This window comes from Sturnira hondurensis, unplaced genomic scaffold, assembly GCF_014824575.4.
Source record: "Sturnira hondurensis isolate 20B ecotype Veracruz unplaced genomic scaffold, ASM1482457v3 Scaffold0019006, whole genome shotgun sequence".
In the NCBI taxonomy this organism is placed as follows: Eukaryota; Metazoa; Chordata; class Mammalia; order Chiroptera; family Phyllostomidae; genus Sturnira; species Sturnira hondurensis.
The window spans coordinates 9,098,239-9,120,547 of NW_028091637.1; the positions used below are offsets into that span (position 1 = coordinate 9,098,239).

General features: G+C 43.4%; 1 non-coding gene across 1 annotated transcript; it reads left to right on the forward strand.

Moving 5' to 3' along the window:
- The first annotated feature begins 18,801 nt into the window (after positions 1–18,801).
- LOC119004129 (small nucleolar RNA SNORA36 family) lies at positions 18,802–18,936 on the forward strand. Its single transcript, XR_005070122.1, has one exon. It is a non-coding gene; the product is annotated as a small nucleolar RNA SNORA36 family (small nucleolar RNA).
- The last annotated feature ends 3,373 nt before the right edge of the window (positions 18,937–22,309 follow it).

The following is a 22,309-nucleotide window of genomic DNA, read 5'->3' on the forward strand; positions in this document are numbered from 1 at the left end:
AAAAGGTTCCCAGCAGGGTTGAGCCCCGGTGGGCTACAGTGCTAACCACTCACTCACTGTTTTGCAGTTTTTCTCTTCTGCACGTCCCACCTTCCCGAGTCTCTGCTTGTGATCCCTGAAACTACCTTCTGTATTAGTCAGGATTCTCCAGAGAAAGAGAACCAATAGAATAGATGGTGGGCAGGTGGATGAATGGATATAATTCAGTCAGATTCGAAGGGCCTGAGAACCAGGGAATTGGGTAATGCAATACCCAGTCCAAAGTCAAAGACTTGAGAATGAGAACCTCTGATGTCCATGGGCAGGAGAAGGTGGGCATCCCAACTCAGAGAGAATGTGCTCCTCTTTTTCCTTTTTGTTCCACTTGGGCCCCCCGTGGATTGGATGGTGCCAGTTTGCATTGGTGAGCATGGCTCTATTTACTCAGTGCACTGAATCAAATCTTAATCTCATCCGGAAACACCCTCACCGACGCACTCAGAAACAAAGTTTCATCAGCTATCTGGGCATCCCTTAGGCCACTCAAGTTGACACATAAAATTAATTATTACACCTCCCAAATAAACTTCCTACACTCCAGTTAATGTCTCAAAGTCTTCTCCTGGGGAAATGTAAACAAAAACAAGTCCCAGTTCAAATGCCAAGAGAATTGATTAATTACCCCCTTAATCACCACAACCTGCATTTAGACAGAGCTTTTACACATCACCACCCAGGCTATTGGCCATCTATTATTGGCTGCTCTTGGGTCCAGACCTCTGGTCTAAACACCTTTAGGCAGAGGTAGAGTCACATGGTATAAAACACGGCTTCTAAGAGCTGCTGTAGTAGCAGGAGGCTGTGAGTGGTACTATCTTCGTCAGAAGGGCTGTGAGCAGGATAGGCGTTCTAACCAAATGATTCAGTACAGAATCTAACTATCTGAGTCTATATCTAGACATATCCTGATAGGACCTATGACATATCCCCCCATAACATTGTTCCAGGTACCCATTTATTTACCACTATTCATGATTCAAAACAACTCCAGAGATTCATCAATCTCTCAACTCTGTTTGTTCTTCCTAAGTTTCTTTTTCTGTAGCATTCTGTAACGGACTCTACTAAGAAAGGGTTAAAAGTGCAAGGACTTGATTTAGCCAAATGTTTGTGTGAAAGGAAATAGGGAGCAAGCTAGAGAATGCTTGGAGAGTCATCAGACCATGATGCAATAGGGAGCAAGCTAGAGAATGCTTGGAGAGTCATCAGACCATGATGCAAGTATAACCCCAGGCAAAGGAACAAGGGAGAGGAGGTTGGATGGACAGAACCAGGTCACTATGCCATCAAAGGAGTCCTTGAACCAAGCTTGCTAGCAAAGGAATACTCTGCCTCCCAGGAATGAATCTGCCTTAGTATTCCCAGCGCACACAGTCCCTGAAGGAAGCAGCCCACAGGAAGCGTGGGCAGGAAGCGTACTTCCTGTGGGCTGCTTCCTTCAGGGACTGTGTGTACAACCTTGGGAAACATGAGCCAGATTTCAAAGTGTAGCAGCTAGAACCTCAGTGAATTCCACTCCCCATTCTGAGTTCCGGGAAGCCATTCTTACGGTTACTTATGAACTATATAATTGTCACCCTTATTTGAGATGCTCTATGCTAGAGGACCATACATTTCATTATTTCTAGCATGGATACCTACCTGATTTGCTTTGGTCAATGAAAAGTGAGCAGAAGTGAACAGTGCTGCTTCCAGAAAGAAGCTTTAAGCAAGAGAATAAATGGGGTTTCACGATGTGCTGTATTTCCCCCTCCTCAACAACAAGCAGTGTCCCAGAGAGAAGTTCCTCATCAGCCTGAGTCCTGAAGCAAGGATGGCATGACACAAAGCCACAAGCCAACCCATGGACGTGTAGAACAAATAATAAAAATCTGTGGTTGTTGCAAGCTGCTGCAGTATTGGACTCTTTGTTGCCACAGCGTAACTTAGCTCATACTGACCAATTCACAAATTCTGTCATCACTCTTAGTCCTCTTCTCCACTCACATAAAAAATTTAGATGATCCTGACATAGGCTCTGAGAAAATAATTGTTTTTCCCATCTGCCTTTTGCTATACTCCCACTGCCCCAGGCAATACATTGGGTGGGCTTTTTTATTGTGTGTTAGCTTTCTCATCAGCTAGCACTGTTAAGAAAAATGCTTGTGGTTTTATATCCTGAATGGAATATTTTTTAAAGGAGAAAAAATAGGCATCTTGATTTTACAGTCTAGAACTTCTGTGATAGAGTGTACCCTCCACAGTGCTGCCATGATGAATCCCTCTTTGAAACCGTTTCTTAAAATATATATCCTGCATGGCTCTCTACGTTCATCAATCGTTTCCTGTTCTGTACCATAATTCTTGTTTTCCTTTTTTTGCAAATCCTTTACACTGTATTCCAAGGAACAAAACTACATTTAAGAACTTAATGTTCTGGATGAATTTATACAACTTCGGATGAACAGAAAGATAATCCTGACAAGTGACGAAAGATTCATGAATACAAATCCATTTTGGCATCTCTTTTCTCTGTTATAAAACAAGGAGGGAAAAGGAAGCACCCAGCAGAGGCTGGGTTATAGCGGCTCCATTGGCTACCCACCTTCCCAGTGCACCGCAGTGCCAGCAGCCTGGAGAACAGAAACCTTCCGGATTTGATGTATGGCCCACGTGCTTGCCCGAAATGCAAGGGACTCGGGAACAGTTGGAGATTCCGTTTGATTTAATCGTGGGTTCAAATGGACTTCGCAAACTTCTGGCAAAAAGGGCACTCAGAAATTTGTGGAAAAGATATTTGTGAGGATGCTGGGCTTTGGCTTTTTAAAAATAGAAGGCAGAATGCTGGCTAATTAACATACCTAATTATAGCAATTTCTTACAGACAAATGCTCAAGTCAGTTTTTTTCTCATCATAATGGTCATTGTTAGTTTCCAGTCAGAAGAAATAAGAAAATTATGCCGGGGAAGCCTGCAAATTACTCTCAAAAGGGAAAAGCTGTGGTTGCACCTGGAGTTTTCTTGGGCGGGAGCAACACGCCTTCCAATTTCAGGTTGGTGTCCACCCCCGCTGTTCCCCCACTCTTCGCAAATCTGGAGACACACCCCTTGGTCCCTCTGTGTACCAAATACATTGGTTTCTGATAGAATCAGTGGAGTGAGCTCCATTTCAGACTCCAGCTGTAGTAAGATATTCTAACTGGTGGAAATCAATCCAACTGAAGTACCCTTGGGCACAAATCAAATAAGACCAGACTGCAATTGAGGAAAATTATAGTCATAAGTTTGCTTTCGAAGCTAAGCCGGCTTTCTCTCTGCATGGGCTCTGAAAATGGTATGGATGCTGTTGGCTATCAGCAATGATGCAGGAGCCAGAACACATTTGTTACTAAAGAGAATTATTAAAACGTCTTTTATCTATCTATCTGTGTGTCATCCTTATTAAAAACAAAAGCAGGAGGAACATAATAAAGTCAGATCATATTCAACGGGGTTCTAGGCCTACCGTGTGCTAGCAATACTATTAATGCCAGCACTTAGTGAGGTCCCGAAGTGTTCTGTCGATCAATACAAACACACCCCAATGCAGAACAGATAAAATGTTTCATTTCATAAGTGAGCTCCCCTGCTGGGTTTCTGCAGTCCATATCTGTATTTTCTGCCTTGTAATTGTGCATATCAAACAAAGTTTCTGACACATCCATACTCCCAGCATGTTGTGCAAGAGGGTTAGGTTTAGGGATAAACACATATCCACTCACCCACCTCCCGCTTGGACATACTCGGTTTGCCATTTCACAGATGAGAAAAACCAGGGCCCAGGAAGGTCAAATGAGTTGCCCAAGCTCACACAGCGAGTTAGAGAAAACCAGAATTAAAATTGAGACCCAGAACTCTTTCTTCTCTAGAATACGCCCTCACTGTTCATCAGCAGCTTCAAGGCATTTTTTTTCCAAAGTGGGTAGACGATGAATTATAAATAAATCGATAGTACTCCACACCAAATCCCCCAAAGGTAACTCAGTAGCGGACGCCTCTGCTTTTAAGATGCAATTAAAATGCAGTACATTCCCGGAAACAGATGTTGTGGAGCTGATCATCCTTAGGCAGACCAGGCAAGTCTCTGCCAAACGTGGGCAGCATGGGCAGAAACTGTCACAGAAACCAGGCTGTATGTAGAACGAAGGGACTGAGAAGGTGAGAAGTAAAGCCTAGGGGTCCATTAAGATATATAAAATAAAGAAAGACGAAAAACACAGCAGGTTCACAGGTAGGCACTGCCTCTGCATATCAATGGAGGCCATTAATCTTTGAGATAGGCAGATCAGAAATCCTTAGTCCTCCAAGTTCGGTTTCAATTCATTTGAATTCAGCTTAACAAACAGTTACTGGAACAGCCACTACAGTCCAGGCATGAGATTAGGCATGGAAACGCTTATAGTGGTGGACCAGAGAGCCATGGCCCCTGCCCTCCAGGAGGTTATAGTTTTATGGGAAAGACAGATCAGAAAGAGGCTATATCAGACAATGTCCAAGTGCTGTGTTCTGGACACTCTTTGCACTGCTTCCATGAACAAACAGCCCAGCAGTCTGAGTAGGAATGACCTTAGTACCAGCTCCAAGAGTGAGCCCCATAGGCCTAAGCCAATCAGTGTTTGCGATTTCTGGGGTCCCAATGATTGGTTCCAGGTGAGCACATGACCTAAGTTTGTCCAATCAGAGTGGAGCCCACATTTTTTTCAGTGGTTAGGGGCAGAGAGGGTCCTTATTCTGTTCAATGTAGAGTGTGCATGTGAAACGGCAATACACATTTCACGACAGTAACCAGAGGCCTGAGTGGGAAGCTTCCTGTCTGCACCAGAATTGAGATCCGGCGTCAAAGCTGGTGAGAAAGAGAATGAGGACTCCGTCCTCTGGCAAAATTATAAAGGGAAGAGGAAACTCCTTGGGGCTCATTAAAATGCCACCAAACTAGTTCTCCTTGTACCTCAAGTCAAGTGAGGAGGGCTCCTGAGGACCCCTCACAGAGACTGGGAGTTTCTTAAGTTGGGGAGGCAGGTCCACACGTCGTCACTCCATAGCTGGATGCCCGTTGTACTGCAGAAACCCACACACACCCGGTCTAACGTCCCTGCTGGCCAGGTTGTGTGGAGGGAGGGAGTTCCTGGGTAGCATCAGCAATCTCCCCAGGAGATGCACCTGGTGACCCAGCCTTGTCTGGAGAGCTCTCAGACTGGGTGGCCGGTCTGGAAAGTAGAGAATTGGTGCGGTATGCCTAGACACAAAATAGTACCAGGCCCATCCCATTCCAGTTTCTCAAGGCCATTGGATGTCATGAAAGAAGCCACAGAAGTTTCTACGACCACCCATGAATGTCACAGAGGCTAGAAAAGGAAACAGAAAGCATGAGGCTGCGTGGACAGCTGTTAGCAGCCAAGGCTACACCCACCCGGAGGAGACTGGCGAGTAGACTGCTGAGTGCACAGAAGACACAACTGCCCTCTCTAGGGATTCCACTTCCCCACAGGGGTGGGACACAGGGGAGCAGGATCCCAAGAAAACTTGCTCACACTCCACACAGCTCGCCTGGACCCAGAGGAAGACCAGAAACAACTCTGACGGATGGCAGCAGCTAGTGACGACCACTGTGCCACTTTTCCCAGCCCCTCCTCCCAGTTCTAAACACAGAAGCATTCAAAAACCTGAAAAGGGAGGGAAGAGAGGGGAATGAGCAGCCCGTGCCCTTATTCTGTCACTAAGTAGTGATCTAAACTGGGGATAATGATATTTAACTTGCAGGATTGTTATAATGACTATGCATGCTCTCTTGGTCTGTTCAGGCGGTTATAACAAAATACCACAGACTGGGTGGCTTATAAGTAACAAAAATGCATTTCTCACAGGTCTGTAGCTGAAAGTCTGAGGTCACGATGCGAGCTTTGGGTTAGGGCCCTCTTCCAGGTCAAAGTCTTCTAATTATCTCTCTGGCATCTCTTTATGGGGTCACTAATCCCATTCATGAGGGCTCCACCCTCATGACCTAATCACCTCCCGAGGGCCCTACCTCTTAATATCATCACACTGGGCATTTTGCTTACAACCTGTGAGTTTGGGGCGGGGCCGGGGGGGCGGGGGGACATACAAACATTCAGACCACAGTCTGTGCCTTCGCAAAACACTCAACATGATTCAAGGAACACTGTAGTGAGCTGGGTGAAACACTATTGAGGATGCGTGAGACAGATTATATTCTTCCACAATGATGACAGTAATATTTTTGGTTCCACATGCTTTTCTAGAAAATTGCCACACTCCATGAAGAAGTGGGGTCCACCTCCCTCTTGAAGCCACACACACGTTTGTGAGTACCTGATAGAATATAGTGGAAGTGAATGTATCTTATTGCCAAAGCTAGATTAGAAAAACAATACGACTTCTACCTGGATCTCTCTTTCTCAGGGCATCAGCTCTCGGATCACGACCGCCATGTTGGGAGAAAGGCCACGTGCAGAGACCATTACAGGTGTTTGGGCCAACAACACCAACTCCAGTCTCAGCTGTCAGTCATCACCACCCACCAGAAATGAAACTGAACAAAACTTTATGTGGTTCTAGCCCCTGGCCTTCAAGTCAACCTAGCTAATGCCAAGAGGAGCAGAAGTGAGCTATGTCCACTGAGCTCCGTTCAAACTGTGTATTTGTGAGCTAAATAACTGCCATTGCTTTAAGCCACTACACTTGGGAGGATTTGTTACACAGCCTTACTAACTGAAATAGTGAGGTTGGCGAGCAGGTGTGAGGTTGATGGTACAGCGGGGGCATCCAGTCTTTTGACATCTCTGGGCCACAGTGGAAGAAGAAGAGTTGTCTTGGGCCACACGTTTAATACACAAACATAAATGAAAAGTGATGAGCAAAGAAAATGTTTTAAGTAAATGTATGATTTTGGGTTGGGTCGCATTCACAGCCATCCTGGGCTGCATGCAGCCCATGGGCCATGGGTTGGACACCCTGATAGAGCCTTAAAACCATAGAAAGTGTTTGGATTTAATATTAAATATATTGAGAGGCCTTGGGTATAATCTAATCCAGTTAAGTTTTGAGAAGATGATGCCTTCCACCATGAGGAGAGTATAGGTGGGCAGACTGGTTAGAAAGCTATTATAATATAGTTCAGACAAGATACGCCTGCGGCTTAGAATTGGGTGGTAGCCATGGAGATGACGTGACATTGACAGAGTCACCATATTCTCCACTTAGCGGCCAGAGTTAACATTCCCAAACTCGAGTGTGATATATTCAGTGTTAAAAAGGCTTTCCAGGCTGTTAACAATAAGACAAGAAACAACAAGTGTTGGCCAGAATGCAGAGAAAAGGGAACCCTTGTGTGTGGTTGGTGGGAATGTAAATTGATACAACCACAGTAAAAAACTGTATAGAGACTGCTCCAGAAATTAAAAATGGAACTACCATATGACTCAGGAATTTCACTTCTGAGTATTTATCTGAAGAAATAAAAACACTAACTCAAAAAGACATCTTTACCCTCCACCCTACTCTTTGCATTATTCACAATAGCTCAAATATAGAAACAACTTAAGTGTCCACGAGCAAGTGAATGGGTAAACAAAATGTGAGACACACGCACGCAAGAGAATGCAGAGGCGGGGCACTAAAAAAACAAAAAAACAAAATTACATTCTGGAGGGCTGGCCCCTTGTAGTGCAATGATTTCCCCACTAGGTGAGTGTTCTAGGAACCCATCTGTATTTGTGTACCAGATGGTGTTGTTGTGAGAGGCTGCATTTCACTTCAGTGCATTTTTTAAAGACTTTTTCAGTGAGTTTGCCCATTTCATGATGGGTGATTTACAGATGCACCCGCCCACATGGCACTGAGTGTTCAGCAGTTTTTGATAAAAATAGCGTGACCCTTATGCCCCGCCCTTTCTATTCACCTAATCTCTCCCTGAGCAACTTTTGTTTCCCTGGATGAAAAAAAGTTCTCAAAGGGAAACATTTTGCCGATGCTCAAGAGGTAAAACAAAAAATGGCAGAAACACTAAAAGGCATCAAAATTGATGAGTTCAAAAACTGTTTTAAGCAGTGGGGAAAAAAACGTCTCTGTGGGTGTATTGCATCAAATGGAGAGTACTTTGAAGGTGACTGAAGTTAAAACATGTCAGAATAAATATACAAATATTTTAAAATAAATTCCAGGTTTTTGTGTATCCCCCTTCTTTAGTACTCAGCCATTTAAAAAAAATGAAATGTTGCCATTTGCAACAACATGGATGGACCTTGAGGGCATTATGCCAAGTGAAATAAGTCAGAGAGAGAAATACAAATACTGCATGGTCCCTTTCATGTGTGGGATCTAAACACAACACTTGAAAAATAAACAAAAACACAAGCTCAGACATAGAACAGATTGCTGGTTGCCAGAGGCTACGAGTGGGGGGTGGGCGAAATGGGTGAAGGAGCTCAAAAGTTACAAACTTCCTTTATAAAATAAATACCACAGAGATGTAACAGACAGCATGACGACTATAGTTAGTAACACTGTATGGCATAATTGAAAGTTACTAAGCGAGTAAACCTTAAAAGGTTTCATCACGAGACTCCATATGGTGCCAGATGTTAACTAGACTTATTATGGTGACCATCTCACCATGTATACAACTTTCAAATCATTATGTTGTACACCTGAAACTAATATAATTTTGTACGTCAATTATACCTCAATTTAAAAAAATCCCTTCTCACAGACTTTAGATAGTGGCTGGAAGGTGCTTGGCACATAGAAGTTTAATAAATGCAAGCCCTAGAAAGGAGCAGATAGGAGGAAGGCTCGAGGGAGAGGGTACAGAGTGAACGAAAGTCCAGCAGCCTGCAGTGCAGGAGGAATGGAAATAAGGTCAGAGTGAGCAGGCCTCTGTGATGAGGTCTGCCCCCATCTCCGTGAATGTTCAGTGATGCCTCGGACTGATTGGCTCCTGTAATGAGCCTCGCTCCTAAAAGTCCGGTGATGTCGCTGGAAGCACCTCAGGGGTGCTGGCAGGAAGGCGCTGTGTCAGCCTTCACTTTTATAGGATGCATGTGTAACACGATTCCTGTAGTAGATAGAAATGGTGTTTTCCTCTCTGTGGCTTGATTTTATCTTTGCCTTATGCACACACACACACACACATTCGCACCCACACACACACAAAGCAGTGAGATCCTTCAGGAGAGACAGAAATGCGGCCAAAGGAAGGAGGAGGAATCAGAAGGGAAAGAGAAATTCGGTGAAAACCTGGCCTACTCTACAGGTGTATGACCTCAGACAAGTCAATTTAAAAACTGCTTGAGCCTCGATTTCCTTACCTTCAAAACAGACAAAATAATTCCCGCTCCGAAGTGTTGTTGGGAGACCCAAGCACAAGACATACAGGCCCCGGCTGGGTCCTCAGTCGGCTAGAGCATCGCCCCGATACCCCAGGGGTACAAGTCTGATCCCGGTAACGCAAAAATAAGTGGAGCAGCAGCTCAATGTTTCCTTCTCTCTTTCTTTCTCTCTCTCCCCTTGTCTCTCCCACTCTCCAAATCAATTGAAAAGTTAAAAAACAACATGTAGTACAGTAGGGAGCACAGTAGGTGGGACAATGAGAAACTAAAGTCCCGCTCAGTTTCCACTCACCTGAGTCATGTCCCCTGAGCATGACTGTATTTCCCTATCTGAGATGGTAAATAGTGGGCACATTTCCTCATTTGTTTTAGGGAAGCAAAATGTTTTTAGCAGTGGCTATATCATAATAAAATAGATGAAAATTATTGCATAAAATAGATGAAAATTACATAAATAATGATTACATTAAAATTATTCAAAATAATGCATGAAGATCACGTAGCTCCACATTGCAAGAGTTGGTTAGATGGAGCTATTACCTTTAAGGAGAAGTAGAAGGAAAATTGTCCTCCAGAGTAATAAGCAATAGCACATACAGATGATTGACGAGAAAAGGAATTAAAATTTCTGATAACCATTTAAAAATAGCCAACCTCATAAGTAATCAAAGAAAATTACATTAAAACTAGAAAACTGTCTTGCGCTAGAAGTATCTGACTTCCCTAAAATCTAGTAATGATGATAGGATTGTGCAATGAGCTGTCTTCATATCACATGGAGAACCTGCGTGTTGTTAGCCCCTTTCTGGAGACATCTGACAAGATGTATCAGCAGTTGGAAAACTACCCATAGCCTTCGTGACTTGGTGATTTCCCTTGTTTGAACTTAACCAACACAGTTGAGATGCAGCTGAAGATGGATGTTGGAGAGCCCTTGTCGCAGCCTTGTTTGTCGTGGCCAAGGACGGAAACCAACCGAAATGTCCCAAGGTGAGGGGCTGGTTGCTCACACATGGCAGAGGAAACGAATTGAAACAAGAGATGGAAATGAGTGTCCTCCATCATTTCCTTCATCCGCTTTTGATTAGTTTAGTCCACCGCTTTAACTTCCCGGTTACACCTTTCTTCCTCCGGTGGAAAGCACGAGTGGTGTCTTGGGTCAGGTTTCCTAAAGACAGAGGCTGAGCCAGAGTGTCTCGTGGTTACAGAGACAGTGCTGCCAGGAGAAGGGAGTGAAGGCAGCAGGGTGGGGCCAGGGGGAAAGCTGAGCAATAACGTGGTCTCTGCTGGAGATCTGGGGCGTGCGGTGCAACGAGGTGGGTCCTGGCTTAAGGCGAGGGTCTGCTTGTCTCTCCTTCCATGTCAGTCAGTCATGGAGTGCAGGGGGTGGGCAGAGGCATAAAGCCCCAGTGGGAGTCGCTCCTGTTCCACCTGGGACAGTTTTCTGGAGCAGGAGCCACTGTGAGCAATCAGCAGCCAACCCTGACAATTAACCTGGTCAAGGGGACCAGGGCAAGGCAGCAACAGCGCCCACCCAGGTGGGGTCAGGTTGGATGTCCAGCCTCAGGTCTCTGCCTATGAGAGGTGGCAAGAACTTGTGCAGCATGGTAATTATCAAATCATCTCGGTCACCTGTGGAACTCTGCCTGACACGTATCTGTGTTGTCATTGAATAATTAGGTATCTTGCTCATTAAACTGTATGTCACAGGGAAAGAGTTCTGGCAATTGGCTTCAGTGAAATGTGAGTTTATGGACATTATCCACAGCCTGGAACCTGGTATCTTAAAAATATATTCTATATATAAGTAGGCTGCAAAACTTCTGTGTAATAGAAAGCCTATTGAAGAGCAAGCAATTGAAAATGCAAGTGATGCCACTTCAGGGTTAGGGAAGGTGACAACTTTTAAACAAATGGGTCAGTTCACAAAGACCAAAACAATAGGATACGGAGCAAGGCTGGGCATTTTGCGTGAATCTCTAGGATTATGAAGAAAAAGATTCCTCTCCCCAGGAAGCCCTGAAGCCGCCCAGGAAGGCCCTCTGAGAATGAACACCAGTCGTAGTAACCCTCCAGCCCCCTACCACTGCCCAGAGGGAAGGCAGAGTGGGAGGTGCTGAGAACAACTGAGGGTCCCAGGAGGTCCCTGGGTTGGTGATGCAGCAGAGGGGCTGCCAGAGCCACAGGGCAGCTTGCTGGCAGCTGGCAAGCCACCCGAGGCCGACCCACTTCATTGCATTAGTATCAGCCAGGACTGCACGCTCTGGTTCACAGTGACAGTCATGGCCAAGGATAATTTTCTTCCCACACAAAGAGAAGGAAGAAACAATCGGAGTGAGCCCTGCTCAGCCTTACCTAGGTTCTTCCTTGCCAACCCCAGAGTTGATCCACTAAAAAGTACCCAGTGTATGCTCTTATTGGAGGGGCTTGAATTATAATAAAAAATCCTTCCACTTGGATAAGGCCAGCTCACTCTCTTCCTCTCTCTGTCTCTCTTTCTCTCTCCCTCCACCTCTCTCTTTCTCTGCTCACCCCCGGCTCCTTCCCTCTCCAACTCCTTTTCCTAGCTGCCTGTCTAGGTATGAGGCCAGCCTTCCTTAAAAGAGAACAGATTCTCAGGGATCTTTCGCTGACCCAAGTCTGGGGTTCTTGAGCAGTGAGGCAAGAAATATATGTAGAATTTTTTCTACATCTGTAGAAATTCTACATATGTATTGACCATCTACTGGGCTCCAGGCCCTGAGGTGGGCCTAACAACCACACAGATGAGTTAGACAAGAACCCTCAGGGCCTTCCTATCCAGTGAAGGAAGACAAAGGTATTGAAAGAACTAGAGCGCAGCCTTTTGAACCTCAAGTATGTTAGAATGATGAACTTTTCTTCCATAACTCAATGTTTTGCTATTTCTGGTCTTCCTTCTGCCCCAGTGACAGAAACACAATTAACCCGGGGTTTGTTCCCTGCTGTGTTTCCCTGGAGTCGTGGCTCAGTTCCAGGAGGTTAACACACAGTGAAGGGAAGGAAAGAGAAGGCCTTTGGTCACCATCCAATCATAGCAGCTGGCGCAGCATGTCTCCGCCTTTCTGGTCCATGCTCTTTGGTCTGTGTGAGTGGCAGTGGGGCCTGAGGCCATTTTTAAGAGATAACTGTAACAGAACGGTAGAAGTTAGGGATGAGGCCTCTAGGCAAGAAGATAGATTCATGGGTTGTTTTACGAGTCCCGGGAAGCAATGATGAATTTGGTCTGCATTAGGCAGTGATAGCAGGAGTAGAGAAGGAGGGAGAGAACAGAGAGAAATTTCCAGGCAGTGTCTGCAGGATCTGTGATTGATGAGAGGCAGGGTAAGAAAAAGGGTGGCATGGAGGATGACACCTAGGTTTTGGCCTTGAGGGACTGACTGTGTGGCTGGTGGTACCATTCTCATCGGCAGGCTCCGGCCTGGCCGCGTGCAGAGCACTGGAGATGATGATGTGCTGGGAGATGACTCCGTGTTGGTGCCCAGCAGAGTTCTGGGCAGGAGATCCCAGACGTGAGCATCCCTCAGAACCCAGGTGATAGATAGTTCTTCTTACGTACAGGGGGACCGGTACACCAGGTACCCCTCGGAGCCCAAGAAGAAAGAGAGCAGAAGACACGCCTGCAGAGCATCGACGTGCAAGGGGAGGACAGTGGAAGTGAGAGTGAGGAGGAGATGGGAACCAGTGAGCACAGAGGCTATCGGATGCAGCACGGGGATGGAGTCTGCACCTGGGCGTTTTCCAGAAGGATCAGTTGCGGCAGTGGGACTGAGTGGAGTGGGCTTTAGATGGGGCACATTGGCCCTGACCCACCACCATCACACACTGTCAAAGAGCCAGTGAGGAGTAGCTAATGTGTATTTTTATTTTGACGACATTCACCATCAGAAAGGAGCAGAAAGGATGCTAAGGAGCAGCAGAGAAAAGAAGAAACAAATGGCCTCATTAGATCAGAATGGGGCCCTCATCTTATAAGTTACTTGCCTCCTACACAGGGGTGAGTGGTATCTACACGTGTAACGTCACAAACTTTGTTGGGGTCCCGTCCTCGGAGGGGTACTGCCAAGAAGGGGCAGGGGAGCCTTCCGCAGGAGGCGGCTCCCTGGTGGCACGTGGGTCGCTTGAGCTGTGACTAAACACCACGTTTGCTTTACAGTTGCACGGTCCTTGGTCTTTGGGCAAAGAAAAGCACCCCCACAAGGACCATCCCATCAAGAAATATCCACTTTGTGTGATCCCAAAATAAGCTAACACCCCTACCCCTGAAAAACATCCCTGCCGTGGAATTGTAAACTTCCAACGTTAGCCAAGCCTTAAAAATGTTCCTGAAGACCCTGATGTACAACAGGTACAGGTAACTAGGACAAACAACTTAAAAAGAATTAAATCCTCATTTCTCACAGTGGCTTACTATCCTACCCTCTTCGCCCTCATCTTTCTCATTCCCATGAACCGCTCACCCCAGCCCTCTCTCAGTTCCACAAACATCCCGACTCTTTCTTGCCTCCAGACCTTTGCGTAGGCTTTCCTCTCCCCTAGAATGTTCTCAGAGGATCCAGTGTTCCTACTTCTTCCCCAGAAGCTGAGGAGAAAGGAAAGGAAAGAAATGGAAAACAGCTAGTTTTGGAGAAGCAACTGAGGGAATTAAATATGATTTGTCTGAGTTAAGAACGAACACATGTCAAAAGATCCATCTGACCAGGCTTGGCAGAGACAAGTATCATTTGATGGGATGCCTGGAGGCATGAGTGTGGAACCGATGACCCCCCAAAATCCTCTGCAGAACAATCTAGAATGACAGCATGCCCAAGCTCGCCAGTTGTAAGATGGCAGAGTATAGAAGCTTCTGACCCCCTTTTCCGCTTGGAGAATGCCCTCAACAACAAGGAGAATGAGAGACAGAATGCACACTGCTTTTCTGACGGAAGTAGGGAGCATCTGTAAAGCTGAACCACGAGGAAGAGTTGCCAAAAGTGCAGAAAATTAAATAGAGCTATGGAAGATGCTGAAAACACAAAGTACACAGTGAACCCTGAGGGACGAAATTAGCTACACTTACTTTGGATCAGGAATGGGGTATGTGAGCTGGCTGGGGAACTTCCCTGGAGTCCACAAAATGACAGAAGAAATGGGGCCAAATACACTAAAGTGAAAATTTATATGGCTAACATTCTCCAATTACAGTGCACTTAAAACTGGAAATCAATGACATAAGCTTTGAAAACACTGCAGCAGGGGTGTCAAACTCATTTTCACTGGGGCCACATCAGCCTTGCGGTGGCTTTCAAAGGGCTGACTGTAATTTTAGGACGGTATAAATGTAATGACTCCTTAACAGTTAAGTGAGAGCTCGGCGCTGCCGCCGGGTAGAAACAAGGTGCTGGGCCGGACAAAACAATGTGGAGGGCTGGATTCGGCCCGCAGGCCTTGTATTTGCCACCTGTGCGCTACATGTCAGAATTTATGGGCTATAGCTCAAGTGTTCTCAGAGAAAAATTCATAATCTCATGTACTTATATCATAAATAATAAGAACATGAGTCAAAGAATTATGTAATAAGAAAATAAAAAACTATATAAAGAAACATATAGATAAGAAAAAAGGCATATTAAGACACATTTTGTTTTAAGAGAAGGAAAAAAACAATACAATAGAAAACCATAAGGTAAATTAAGGGAGTATAAAGCATTAAAAATGAAAATGGAAAAATATGCTGATATATAGGATACATATATATTTTAATTGAATTTATTGGGGTAACATTGGTCAATAAAATTATACAGGTTTGAGGTATTCAGTTCTATAATACATTGTCTGTACACTGTACTGTGTGTTCGCTGCCCCAAGTCAAGTTTCCTTCCATCACCATTTATCCCCCTTTACCCTCTTCTACCTCCCCCTACCCTCTTTGCCGTGATAATCACCTTACTATAGTCTGTGTTCACGGGCCTTTTTTTCTTTGCTTATTCCCTTCGCCTTTTATACCCAGCCTTCAAGTCCCTCCCCTCTGACAGCTGTCAGTGTGTTCTCTATATCCATGGGTCTATCTCCACTTTGTTAGTTTATTTTGTTCATTAGATTCCACATATGAGTGGAATTATACAGTACTTGCCTTTCTCTGACTAGCTTATCTCACTTAGCATAATTCCCTATACATCTATCCATACTTTTGCAAAAGGTAAGATTTCCTTCTCTTTTACAGATGAGTAGTGTTCCATTGTGTAAATGTACTACAGATTTTTTTTATCCACTCACTTACTGATGGGCACTTGGGCCACTTCCAAATCTTGGCTATCGTAAATAACACTGCAGTTGAATAGGGGTGCATATATTCTTTCAAATTAGTGTTTTGGATTTCTTTGGATATATTCCCAGAAGTGGGATTGCTGGGTCAAAAGGAAGATCCATTTTTCATTTTTTTGAGGTAACTCCATACTGCTTCCCACAGTGGCTACACCAGTCTGCATTCCCACCAACGATGCACTAGGGTTCCCTTTTCTCCACATCCTCATCAGCACTTGTTGTTTGTGGATTTATTGATGACAGCCATTCTGACAGGTATGAGGTGATATCTCATTGTGGTTTGGATTTGTGTCTCTCTGAGGACTAGTGATGTTGAGCGTCTTTTCATATGTTTATTGGCCATCTGTATGTCCTCTTTGGAGAAGTATTTATCTAGGTCCTTTGCCCATTTTTAATTGGATTGTTTGGGGGGAGGGGGTTGTTGGTGTTGTGTTTTATAAGTTCTTCCTAAATTTGAAATATTAACTCCTTATCAGATGTATCGGCAAATATGTTCTCCTGTTCTGTGTGTTGTCTTTTCATTTTGTTGCTGGTTTCCTTTGCTCTGCAAAAACTTCTTAGCATGATGTAGCCCCATTTGAGACTATTTTGAATTACTGTTCAAGTCATTTGAAAACCCGAAGAAAGGGGTACCAGACAAAAAACAGAGGCTCAGCCGCCTGCCACCACAAAAGTCAAACTCATGAGGCAGGTGTTGGTGCAAAAGGAAAGAGTTTTTATTCAGGCACCATGTGACCTGGGAGAATGGTGGACTCCTGTCACTAATACCATCTCAATCTTCCTGCTCAAGCCTGTGGTTCTTATAAAGGTATGTGGAAGGGAGGGAAATTTTCCCCACCCAATTATCTTTCTAGTTTTCCTTGTACTTGGGCCCTATCCATTTATATTTCTGGCTTTTGGTGTGTGGACCGTATCCATGGATATTTCTCGCTTTTGACATGCTCAGTATTAAGAACCTCCCCCTGCCAAACACGGACAGTCCTTGATGCTGGACTGACTGGCCACAGTAACAAACATATTGTTCGATGAAACATAAATTACTGAAACACAAAACTGCCAAAGAGACAGATAATGTCAGTGAACCAATTACTGCTGGGGGTGGGTGGAGGTGAATTGAAAAAAAAATGGTCGAATAGCTACCCACCACAAAAACACAAAGTCCAGATGGTTCTACGAAAAAAGCCTACCAAAAGTGTAGGGAATAGCAAAACCAATGCTATTTAAATCATTGCAGATATTATAAAAAGAAATAGATAGTCCCAATTTTTAATGAAATCACCACAACACTGGGACACAGACATAACAAAGATCACACACAAAAAGGAAGACCGAAGACTGATCTCATTTTGATTGTTGACAAAAAATACCTAACATAAAACAGCAAATAGGGCCCTGGCTGGTGTAGCTCAGTGGATTGAGCACGGGCCTGCATGCAAACCACACGATCGCAGTTCGATTCCCAGTCAGGGCACATGCCAGGGTTGCAGGCCAGTTCCCAGCAGGGGACTCACAAGATGCAACCATACATTGATATTTCTCTCATTCTCTCCTTCCTTTCCCCTCTAAAGATGAAAAAATAAAATATTTAAAAAAACATTAGCAAATAGAATTCAGCAATCAGTTAGAGAGCTTCTATAAAATAACTAATTGGAGTCCATGGCAAAAGGAAACAGACAGCTCTATATTATAAAATATATAAATACAATAATTATATAAATTAACCAAATTGAAAATCATAAGGTATCCACATAGATACTGAAAAATGACCAGATAAGATTCATATCCATTCTTCATTTTACTTCAAATGACCATTTACTCTGATTTGTCTGGGAATGAAGAATTTCCCAGAATGCTGGGTTCTCAGTGATAAAACAGGGAAATTCCCAGGCAAAAGGGACGAGTTGGTTATGCTGATTTCCATTGAAATAGATGAATACTTCCTTTTAAATTAAGACAGAGATAAATGTGCCTATAAATAGACATACATCACAATTCAAAAGGCAACATCAGAGAAACACTACAAATATTATCAATAAAGTTGGTAACAGGTCAATGACAGCCACTGATACCACATTATTTAACATTCTTATGGAGATACTAACCAATGAAATTATCTAAGATAATAAAATTAAAAGCATAAAAAATTAGGAGGAAATAAAATTACCATTACCTGCAGAAAATATGACTGTGTACACAGAAAGCCTAAGAGAATCATAACTCTCATGCCATAATGATTTCAATGAAAAACAGGCAAGGAGGTTGAATGTATAATAATAACACACTATAGATAGTATTCCTTGTATAAAAACAGCAGACTGTTAGAAAATATCATGGAAGAAAAGATACCTATTGCAAAAGAAGCAAAATATAAACTATTTAGGAATAAATTTGGATACAATTGATTCAAATTAATGAGAAATATGCAAGATGCATGAAGAAAAAAACTTAGGTAGGGAAAGTTGAAGCAATGAAAGTGCCTACTCTGTCCTTGTATGGGAAGATAATCAGTTCCCCCAAAAGTAATTTATATATGGAATAAAATGTGATAAGAAAAAAAAATGCCAACTGAATATTTTTCCAAGAACTAGACAAAATAAATTTTGAAATGTCTCTTGAGAAGCTGTAGACTAGGGCTTCCCATAGCACAACATAGCAGAGCTACTGAAAAACAACAAGTTATCTCTCCCCAAAGCTACCCATCACAGCACGTGTTTCTCTTCCTTTTCCTTTTTCTCTCTCTTTTTCTCTCTTCCTCTCCCCACTTCTCCCTACCCCAACTCTTGCTGGTTTCTCCACCTCAGGCTCCCCCTCCTAAAGTCTTATCCTTTTCCGCTTAAAGTGATTTGGCCTGCTTTCAATTTCATTCCTCTTTTCCAACACTCCCCCTGATCACAAGAGAGAGATAGGTAATTGCAAGTCAAATATTTATATCCTTTCAGCAGCAAGTAGAAACCCTGACTCAAACTGAATTAAGTCATTAGAAAATTTATTAGCACCATATATTTATAACTACACAACTATAGATCTTTTATATAACCATGGAGTGCAGAAGTAGGGTGAGCTCCAAATTTCATTGACTCAGAGGTCCAACAGCATCATCAAGAATACAAGTGCTTTGTGTTCATTAATCTTTGGGACATTGAAACACAGGCCAGGGGAGATGATTGGATAGAAAGCATTGCTCTAGCCATTTACCTCCCAGCCTACAAAAATGAGGAAAAAAAATACAAGAGCTTTCCGTTTCTTTACCAACCTTGGTCTTGGCATCACTTCTTGGGCTATGAAAAGATGAATACCTTCTCTTTTTGTAGCTCTTTCAGGATCAGTGAAATTGTCCCCAAACACTCTATAGCATACTTGCCCTCACACTTCACTGTCCATAACTGTCCCTTCCTGGATCGATAATGGGTGAGGGGAAAGACATTACCAGTGTTGACCTACTGTGGATGGTGGATGTCCGACTGCATTGCCCACCACAGTGTGCATCCCACAAAAACAGTCTACTCTGAGTCATTTCCCTTCTGTGCCTCAACTTCCTTCTCTACACAGCTGGGTGGTTTCCAAGTTGCATTTTGACTCTAACATTCAATGACTCATGAGTGTTTGAAAGAAGCAATATGCAACAAAAACAACATTAATTTCTCTGACCTTCACATTTATCATCTGAAAATAAGGTAATAATACCTACCTCATAGGATTGTTAACAGGATTGATTGAGGTACTGCAATGAAAGGGTCTTGCTCCATGCCTGTCACATCGGAGTTACTCAACAAATGACATAATGATGATGATTTTATTTGTTATGCAGAGAAAATGCTGATATTGCTAAGAAAACTTTGAAACTAATGGAGGAGGACTAAGAAGTTGCTTTTTCAAAGAAAACAAATTAATTTTCTCTGAGTTTGTTTTGTTTTCTTTTGTTTCAGGTAGCCCATTAAACTTAGTTCTTTTAAAGTCATCTTTTGAACTGCAAATAGCTTCATCATCTTAAGACATATTTCCAGAGAAGAAATTACATCACGATTGCTCTACCCTTATCGCTGTTAACTATTATTTGCAAACTGAGAAGAAAACATGCCATTTAAATTCCCGATTCTGACTGTATAGTTTATCTTACTATGAGTAAGGCATGTTCCCTTATTGTTCAGTTCTGCTCTGCCTGCATTTCACAAACCACTGGCGCGTAAAATTACTAATTTAAATAAACGATTTTCAACTTTGTCATTATGCCATTTGGGGGCTAGGATGCAATGGTTAATGATTCAAATAAGGAAAATAATCCGCTCTAAGTACTGTATTCTCTAAGAAAGAGGCCTTAGCACCAATATATTCAAGAAGAACGGAATGTTTTACTCAAGAGTAGGGAATAATCACACTGAACTCCTCGGGGGGGACATACTGCCATTTCAGGAAGAACCATTCATGCAGCAGTGGAAGGTCAACCTCTTTTGAAAAGCAACTACCACAAATGTAAATGCCGAATTGTTTTTGACTGACCAGAAACAAAACAAGCACACCACTTCACACATTGGAAGATCCTTGACTCATAAAGGCGATGAAAAAACTTCAGTGACTTTGAAAAGCAGAAAACTAAGCCTCTTCTACCAAAGGATTCTCCTATCACCTTAGCTCAACCGCAGTTGGTTTCAATAATTCAGTTCAGACTTCCATGATCAGTACCATGTAAATGGTGCAGATCCTACTTGTGGAAAGGATTAGAGGAAAGAAATTTGCTAGTGGCTGGGGCTATAATCATGGAGTCTCCGAAAGACGGGCCAGGTTACCTGTCTACACTGAGAACCGAAGTCAGCAAACTTTCCTGCCCTCGTGCGAAGCAGCACTGGGGCTCAATATTCCTTTTTTGGTTTGTCAACTTAATTGAGAAATATTTATGCATGAACATTACTTTCCCCTCCATGGTAAGCAATACTGGGACAAGTCCCTGTCCCCAAATAGCTACTTGATCCAGAAAATACTTGCACGCAGGAGGTAAGACTGTGAAACAACGAAACAGCTTATGCATCAGATACATACCTCAAGACCCTCACCTTTATATTACATAAAATATTACATCATAAATTCTGCTCAATACCCATTGGTTTTCTGGCATCCCTAAGCCTAGGTCCTAAACCCAATGTGCATGCCCCCTGACTTCCCCTCTGAGATATCGCTAACACTGTCGAGGGTCAACATATTAGACTTACTGCTCATTGCAGCGAGTCTAATTAGCTTGGCTTTCTGTGACCGACAGACTTTCCTCATGGTCTCCAGAGGGTTTTAACAGCCAACTGTTTTTTCCTACAGAAAAATCTCTCAGAGGATACTATAGAGATGGATAAAGCATTTTCAATCCACTTTCCCAATAAATCCCCATTTCCCACTCAACTATAATGAATAAATGCTTATTGTTTTCTACATACAGAGCTCTACATCAGGGATTTTTCTTCAAAGTGTCAAATATAGAATGCTTCTTTGTGGGCCAATGGAAAGCTTCGGGACAGGTAAAGGGCAGAGAAGTAGTGAACATGAGCGGGCAATGTTTGTTGGGTACATACAGGGTGACTTGTACAGACCCTGGTGCCAGGAAGGCTCAGAGGAGGGGTACCCCTGAGGCCAAGGGGGGCATGGACAACTGCTGGAACAGGCAGCTTACACTTTCTCTCCCTCTCAGAGCTTCCCAGGATACTCCTGCTCGGCTCTGCTTCAGACCTGTCTCCTGAAGTCAAAACATGACTGTTCATAATTCATTAATATACTCGATGATTTTGCCTCCTATGCAAACGACAGGAGACAATGAAAGCATTTGAAAGAAAATCCAATTCAGTATTCAGAGGATACAAGGGTCAAGAGGGAACTGAACAGATATTCCTCAGTCCTTCCTCACGGACATTTAAATTCTACCCCATCACATGCAATAGCTATTTATTTGTCTGGATGCTCTGTTCCTCAAATGCCAGGGCATCATTAAAGACTTTCCGTATGCCATGCAGAAACACAGTGTCTGTATTTATTCTCAAAAAGCAGCCAACAATTAAAAACCTCCACCATTTTACAGGCATGGAATACAAAATGTCAAAAGCATATCCAGAGACTCTTCCACACTCTCTCCTCCTCTAAGCAAGTAACTTAAAAAACAAAGCAATTAAAAGAACCAAATGCAGCAGCAGGGTGTAGCAACCATCCCACACAGTGCTGCTCCTCAAGGCTTCGCCCACCATCACCAAGTATCTTTCTCTAGGTACCGATCTGTCATTGCCTCACCCTTGGTGATGTGCACTCTTTAGCAGTCAGATTTGGAGACCACGCCTTGCATCTGAATCCTTGACTCAGCTCTGCCACTTACCAATAATGTGAATTTGGATACAACCCCTCCATGCCTCAGTTTCCTCATTCATCATAATGAAGCTATCCATTCTGACCACCTCACAGATTATGTCTATGTGCTATGCTTGAACAAGTATGCTGGAGTCATAAGCAATGCTAAAATCTTAACCCAGTAAAACTTTATTTCTTATTCATGCTACATATCCAGCTTGGATCACTAGCTTCGCAATACATGCTTATACAATGAATAAAAGAATGTG